Raw genomic sequence first — 781 nt, 5'->3', positions numbered from 1 at the left:
GATCTGCACATTAGTTGACCTGGAAGATTGGACATATCTCCAACCTTAACCGACCTGGCGCGGCCGGGATTCGAACCCAACGACCTGTCGCTTCGGAGGGCGGCGTCGTATTCACTGGGCCATACCGGATGTCAAAGTCGCTATAAACTGACTAAGTGTGGATTCAGTGATAACTTCGTCTGTTTATGTCACTCGAAGTCTCTATCACACGTTTTCTGTGAACTAGGTGATGCTGGATTCGCCTCCGACGGCTTCATGAAAAACAGACTCGTGAAAAGGGATCGGTAAAATTGCTCTTGTTATAACGGCTGTCGTATTATGTTCGTAGCCTTTGGTTTGTTGTTGTTGTTGTTGTTGTTGTTGTTGTTGCTGCTGCTGTTGTTGTAGTTGTTGTTGCTGTTGTTGTTGTTGCTGTTGTTGTTGTCTTATTCTTCTTATGTCCTCGTTTGCACCCTAGTGGATTCAGTAGCCAGTAAGAAGTGCTTCAGCAAAGTTCAACTCACCTTGTGTAGAGCTAGAGGTGGACGCGGTTGACGCTGTACCAGTGGACGTACTTGCAGATGTGACTGGGGCTTTCGATGCTGTCGTTGGTGAAGCTGAGGCAGCTGCCTCGGAAAGGTTTGGAACTGCGGAGAAATATAGAAACACGTCATGCATTTAAACAAACACTGCCACACGCACATATAGAAACAGCCCAACACGTTGCTAAACTCAGTCATACAGAGAGAGAGAGAGAGAGAGAGAGAGAGAGAGAGAGAGAGAGAGAGAGAGAGAGAGAGAG

Source organism: Littorina saxatilis, linkage group LG12, assembly GCF_037325665.1.
Source record: "Littorina saxatilis isolate snail1 linkage group LG12, US_GU_Lsax_2.0, whole genome shotgun sequence".
NCBI classification, from domain to species: Eukaryota; Metazoa; Mollusca; class Gastropoda; order Littorinimorpha; family Littorinidae; genus Littorina; species Littorina saxatilis.
This window is presented reverse-complemented; position numbering follows the sequence as displayed.